This window comes from Oryzias latipes, chromosome 24 (genome assembly GCF_053564925.1).
Source record: "Oryzias latipes strain Hd-rR chromosome 24, Olatipes_Hd-rR_3.1".
Lineage (NCBI taxonomy): Eukaryota > Metazoa > Chordata > Actinopteri > Beloniformes > Adrianichthyidae > Oryzias > Oryzias latipes.
The window spans coordinates 1001814-1008133 of record NC_136260.1 but is presented as its reverse complement, the minus strand read 5'-3'; the positions used below and the strand labels follow the sequence as shown (position 1 = coordinate 1008133).

Sequence of the window (6320 nt, the reverse complement as noted above, 5' to 3'; positions counted from 1 at the left end):
CACGTGTTTCTTCCATCTGCCGACGGTGTCGCCATTTCTCATTTCACCCGTTTTTGTGCGTACGCCTGGGTCAGAGCTTGCGTGGAGGACCGCACATTTTCCCGTCAAGTTTGCTTTTTATAAATCTCAACTATTGCGTAGAGAGTGGCGTACGCCTTCTTTTGTGCGTACGCAACGTTTATAAATGAGGCCTCAGCTGCTTAACACCAGCAAGACAAAGGAGCTGATCCTGGACTTCAGGAGTTCCTCACCATCACAGTCACCGGTGAACATCCAGGGTTCAGACATTGAGGTCGTGGACACATTTAAATATTTTTATATTTTTATATTAATATTGGGTGTTCACCTGAACAACAGACTGGTCCAACAACACGGATGCTCTGTACAGGAGGGGTCAGAGTCGCCTTCACCTGCTGAGGAGACTGAGGTCCTTTGGTGTGTGCAGACAGCTGCTGAGGACCTTTTATGACACTGTGGTGGCCTCAGTGGTCCTTTATGGAGTCGTGTGCTGGGCGGGGGGCAGTGCAGGCAGAGACTTGAAGAGGCTTAACAAACTGGTTAGGAAGGCCGGCTTTGTCCTGGGCTGCACACTTGAGTCCATCGAGGAGGTGGTGGACAGGATGTTAGCTAAGCTGAGCCATCCATCATGGATAACCCCTCCCACCCCCTACACCAAACTGTAGATGCGCTGACCAGCTCCTTCAGCACAAGACTGTTGCACCCCCAGTGTAAGAAAGAGCACTACCGCAGGTCATTCCTCCCCACAGCCATCAGACTGTACAACACCGTGTCAAAGTGACACCACGGTCCCAGGGGTGTTTTTCTGTTTAGTCATTGATTCATTTACTTTTGTTGTAGTTGTTGTTTTTCAATTTTAAATTGTTTTTTGTTCCTGAACAGTTGTTTGTTTTTGTTTTTGGTCTGAACTTCATTAGTTATTTCTGTATTTTGAAAAAATTTGTAATGTTTTTTTACAGTTTACATTTTTTGCAGACCCCATGTTTTTTACACTTTTGCACCTGTATTTATTTAATATTTATTTCTTTATTTAATAAGAATCTCATTTTTGATAATAATTTTTCATAATAATTTTAGTAATATTTTTAATTATCTAATATAAATGTCATTAGTGATGTCCTTTATTGATGTTATATTATATAGATTATTTCTGAATGTCGTGTTGCTGCCACAGAAATGAAATTTCCCCATTGTGGGATTAATAAAGTCATCTATCTATCTATCTATCTATCTATCTATCTATCTATCTATCTATCTATCTATCTATCTATCTATCTATCTATCTATCTATCTATCTATCTATCTATCTATCTATCTATCTATCTATCTATCTTTACCTGAGGAAACACTGGAGAGTTTTGTCCTGGTTGATGCAGAGATGCTTGGTCGAGTTTTTCCCAAGCAAACACTACAACCTGCCTCTTCACCCTATTCCCACTTCTCTTTTTAAAACATTTTATAAATTCTTTGAGTCAGAGATTTTAAACATAGCTAACTGCTCTCTTCAGACGGGGGTCTTCCCCTCTGCCTGTAAGACGGCGGTGGTGAGGCCCCTTCTGAAGAAGAGTAACTTGGACCCAAAGATCAATTACAGACCTGTATCCAACTTACCATTTTTAGGAAAAAATATTGAAAAACTTGTTTTTATTCAATTACATGATTTTTTTAATGAAGATAATGTTCTTGAAAAGTGTCAGTCTGGTTTTAGGTCAAATCACAGTACTGAGACGGCCCTTTTAAAATTTTAAATGATCTCAGACATAATTATGACTCGCAGAAACTTTCTGTTCCGGTGCTGCTAGATCTTAGTGCCGCCTTTGATACGGTGGATCACCAGATTTTACTTGACAGACTTAGGAGTCGGGACGGCCTCTCAGGAATTGCTCTTAACTGGTTTCACTCCTATCTCACAGATCGACACTTTTTTGTGAGTATGGATACTCGGTCCTCAGGAGTCCATGAAATAAGTTGTGGGGTTCCCCAGGGTTCAATCTTGGGTCCAATACTTTTTAACTTGTATATGTTGCCTCTTGGGGATGTCATCAGGAGACACGGCGTTGACTTTCACAGCTATGCTGATGACACACAGCTTTACATCGCCGTGTCTCCTGATGACCTTGAACCTGTTAACACTCTTTTAAACTGTATTTTAGATATAACGCTGTGGATGGCAGAACATTTCTTGCAGCTCAACCAGGACAAAACTGAAGTTTTGATCATTGCTCCTGAAGACAAGAGAGAGACGATTTTACCCAAACTTAGGAATTTTAAATCTTCTCAGTGTGTGAGAAACCTGGGCGTTCTTTTTGACTCTGAGCTGAATTTTATTCTTCACATCAGAAATGTTGTGAAAACCGGATTTGGTAACGCTTTATAATAGGTGTCCTTAATAAACTATTTATAAGACATCAACAAGCACTTTTAATGTTGTAATAAGCTGCTTATAAAGACATTTATTAGCAGTTGTAAATGTCTTACAACTGACTTACAAGTTCAAATAAGCTGCTTATAAACACATTAAAAGACTCATTAATAAACTATTTATAAGACATTGACAAGCACTAGAAAGGTTGTATTAAGCTGCTTATAAACGCATTTATAAGCAGTCGTAAATGTCCTTGATAAACTATTTATAAGACATTAACAAGCACTAGTAATGTTGTAGTAAGCTGCTTATAAACACATTTATTAATCCTTCATAAAAAGCCTTACGAGATAATAACAGTGTTGTTATTAACAGTTTATTAAGGGTTTTGCAGCCCCCCCAATCTAAAGCGTGATCAAATAGGGGTTCATATTCACAAGCCATTTATAAACTGCTTGTATGGGATTAATAAATATATTAACAGGTCCCATGTTAAGTGGACTTACATTTTCTTAAGTCCAGCTGCTATGACTTAACCTCAAGACTACACCACCTGGATGAAGGAGAACCTTTACTGACAGTTTGAGTGTTTTGCAGCCTCCTAAAGTGTGGGCTATGTTTTGCCACAAACAAAAGCAAAGTACAGAATATGAGAAATGCCCTTTATAACATTAACCAAAGCCACAAACATATAACAACTCTAACACATCACAACAACATTGTGGATAACATTTTAAACTTTCAACAAACTTAAAAAAAAAAAAAATCAATATCTGCCCTTCCCAAGGGGCAGTAACTGTCCACTTTTTTTAAAAGTGTCGATTGTGTCTTCAATTTGTGAATTTGCATCAATTGTGTCGATGCAAGCTTTTGTAAAGTCGCTAAGTTTCTTTTTGGGATTGTGAAACTCTTTTAGCTCGGAGTACTTCTGTGGGGCTGCAATGGCAAGTTCTGCCACCGCAGCACTGCACACAACGGTGTTCCGATCTACTCCCACTTTTCTGAATGCTGCAGTTAATGTTTGTCCTTTGTTGAAGGCCTTGAGGACCTTTCTGTAACGTTCCACCACCTCATCTGGGACACATGCTGAAACATAGAAAGGATGGTCAAGCAATGTTTTGAAATTGTGTACTCTGCATGTTTGCATGACATATATTAATTGTCAAACATATATGTTCTTGATTTTATGGTCTAAAACTGTCTGTGTGCTGCCCCCTAGAGGTTAAAACAAGGTACTAAAGTTGAATTTTACGATTGGTCTATTTATGTCTATGTCCCATGTCTTTTCAGAGGTTTCGTGTCATACTTTACATCTCCAGCATATAAAAGCCCTGCCCATCTTAGATTGTGTAACGGTCGGACGTGGAAGTTAGACAACAGTTGTTAAGTGTAATTGTCATTTAATCCAGCAAACTCTGTCCTGGTGATGGGATTTGGAATGAACATTCACTCAGGATTCTTTGCTATGATGTTAGCTTCATTTTATCACTCAGACATGGTTCTGCAAACCCTCAGCCGTGCAAGCAGCCCCACTGTTGGGCATTGCTGAGGTCAGTATCACTCCCCATACTGAATAGGCAGTGTGAGTGTAACCAACCCTCGCCCCGCCACTTTTTTTCCCCATTTTTAAAATTTGGGCTGGGAGTGGAGTCTCCAACTGTCCTGTTGTGTTACCCTTTAATGGAATACACATCTCATCATTTTTATATGTTAACTATCTATACCTGTAACATTTGGGTTTCTGTCTATGTTATTACCTGTCTGTAAGAGGGCACACCAGAGCAATTATTTCTCAAGAAAATTGAAAATTTGAAGAGACCTCTTCTGACATGTTTGCGGGCTTTGATTTGTCTCTTCTTTCCACTCTTGCCTCTTTGTTTCTTCTTTTTTGGTGTTCCTTTCTTCTTCTTTCCATTCGTCTTCTTCTTCTTCTCTTCATCTGAAGATGAAGACTCAGACGAAGAGTCAGATGAAGAATCGCTGCATGAAGAGTCACTCGAGTCTGAAGAACTGCTTGATGAACTTGCAGATGAACTTGACTGAACTTGGGAAGTTTTTTGTTGTTTCCCATGCAGCATTATGTCATTTGTGGAGGCTTGTGGAGGATGTTTTGCTGTAAAAAAAAAAAATATAATTGTTGCAACCCAAAAGCACAGTGTAATTTTTAAGCTACTACTTTTATTAAGGAAAGGCAACAACACTACTTGTAGTATGTGGTGTTGCTTGCACATACCTAGCTGTTCTTTCAGAAAATCTTTTTCTGCTGACAGCTCTTTGATGAGCTCCTCCTGCCTCTGAATTTTTTCTGTAAGCTTTTTGATGGCTTGTTGCTGTTGTTTTGTAACAAGCTGGGCAGTAGGTGACACTTCAGCCAGATCTGTTAGGGGAAAGAAACATAAAAGTTTATCATTTAAAAGACTATTTGGGATTGGTAGACAACATTAAAACAACATTTTGAAGAATACATTTTATGTTTTGCAAATATTATGTAATATTCTTATGGTACAATTTTTAAGGGATGGTCAGCGCCAAACACACAAATCTGTATGACTGCTTCACAATCTCACTCAGATTTTTCCGATGAAGGAAGTCAAGATAAGTGGGAGATTTTCCTAAAAAATCCTCCATGGCGTACATTACAGTGAGCTCTGTTTTTAACTAGGACAGATCAGAAAGTGCTCCGCAGCTCTGTGTCAAACTGGACAAGGCTGCATGTGACTTCCTGAAACTTATGTCCAATCAAAGGTCCGAATACCGTGACGTTGTTTTAGCCTGCTAGAAGTGCGTGCTGACACCATCTCAAAATCTGATTGGTTGAAAGAAGTAAAAGACCGACATCACAGGACCTTTAGAACGGATAGTGAATGTCTCTGGGCAGCTGAAATGGGATTGGAACGATCTTAAATTAAAATTAAACTCTGTAAAACTGAAACAAGGAATGTGGTGTATAATTGTGTTCAATGTATGATGAAAATCAAGCAATTTCACCAAGCAAATATCAAAGACATAGGTTGCAGCAGTTTTTATTTCGACTGAACTTGAGAAATCCGCGATGGGAGGGTTAGGGTTAGTGAAATGTTAATAAAATAGTACATATTTTACCATTAATTTTGTGACATTATATGGGAAGCCGAGCTTCCTTTGCAATCTTAAAGAAATCGCCACTGGTTTAAACGCTCCAATGTGAAAATACGTCCGTCTGAAAGCAGCATAACTGTCATAAACAAAATAAATATTAATGGACTGACCCATTTGGAGTTATTTGACAAAATATAATTAAAACACGATTCAGCTATTTTAGGTCTTCAGAAAAGGACTTGACATATTTGTTTGTAGCTTACCAGGGAGACGTGCTTCGTCTGCTTGCTTCCTCTTCATGCTTTTCTTCAGCTCGGGCGACTTCGCCCTTCCAGCTCCAGAGCAGGTGTACATGCGGCTTCAGACTTGTGGGACAGACACAGTGGATAACTATAGCGAGCAGCAGACTAGAGGGCTGCATTGGGATTGGGTCCCGCCGCAACCCAAATCTCGCGGGATTGGGCGGTTTGAATTGTGCTGCGGGCGGGAGCGGGCGGGAGCGCCCCCCCCCCGCGGGATCAGTGCTGGCGTGAATATCTCATGAATATATATATTAGCGGACTACGTTAGGCTGTGCGGCTGTTGGAGTCTAATGTACTGAAGCTCCGTGAACGCACCAAGTAGAGACGCCAAATGGCCACTGTCATTTAACCTGTTGTTGGGGGTGTGCAAGGCCCCGCCCCGCCTCTTACTAAGAGCGCGCTTCAGTCTGTCTGCGCGCGCACACACGCACACTTTTAACTGAACAGGATTTGTGAAAATATATTTAATAATTAAGTTGCAAATTACACAAAAGAGGAATGCATGAAAAGATGAGGCTGGAGGAGGGACATGAATCTCTTTAATAATATCAATACAA

General features: G+C 40.0%; 1 long non-coding RNA gene across 1 annotated transcript; it reads right to left on the bottom strand.

Annotated features, from left to right (window-relative positions):
- Nucleotides 1-3032: 3032 nt before the first annotated feature.
- On the bottom strand, nt 3033-4691 carry LOC144990174 (uncharacterized). The gene is made up of 2 exons (XR_013654161.1): nt 4617-4691; nt 3033-4496 (listed from the first exon to the last, which is right to left on the bottom strand). It is a non-coding gene; the product is annotated as an uncharacterized LOC144990174 (long non-coding RNA).
- Between the last annotated feature and the right edge of the window lie 1629 nt (nt 4692-6320).